This window comes from Penaeus monodon, chromosome 24 (genome assembly GCF_015228065.2).
Source record: "Penaeus monodon isolate SGIC_2016 chromosome 24, NSTDA_Pmon_1, whole genome shotgun sequence".
NCBI classification, from domain to species: domain Eukaryota; kingdom Metazoa; phylum Arthropoda; class Malacostraca; order Decapoda; family Penaeidae; genus Penaeus; species Penaeus monodon.
This window is the reverse complement of record NC_051409.1, coordinates 31,838,121-31,838,509: the sequence shown is the minus strand read 5'-3', so window position 1 is coordinate 31,838,509 and position 389 is coordinate 31,838,121. Positions and strand designations below refer to the sequence as shown.

Genomic DNA, 389 nt, shown 5'->3' with positions numbered 1-389 from the left:
GATGCCACCACCGCCTCTACTACTAAGTCTCAGTCCCCAATAGGCAGCCTCGGGTTACGTTATATAAGAGACAAGGGATTGATAACAGAAGGGGTTTAATAACAACACGCGAATGAGTCTGCCCCGCCGGCTGTGTAATTAGCAGCCCTAGGTTCAGTGTCCACCGTTATTGGTATTTCCGAAATTTTGCTGTATTTTGCTGTTTGTGCGTGTTTTATTGTTTGTGTGGTTGTGTGGTTGTGTGTTTGTATGCTAGGTAAGAGTCGTGGGTTATTGGTATTTGCTGTTTCTTGTTGTTGTTGTTGTTTCGATGTGGTTTTGACCAGCCGAAGAGTGATTAATGTTTATTTATATATATTTTAGTAGACGCTGCATGGCCTTGATAGGGA

At 42.9% G+C, this 389-nt stretch overlaps 1 protein-coding gene across 1 annotated transcript in view; it reads left to right on the top strand.

The window, feature by feature from the left end:
• LOC119588953 (nephrin-like) overlaps window positions 1–389 on the top strand; it is a gene marked incomplete at its 5' end in the record, with an annotated part of 72,188 nt that overhangs the window by 58,663 nt on the left and 13,136 nt on the right.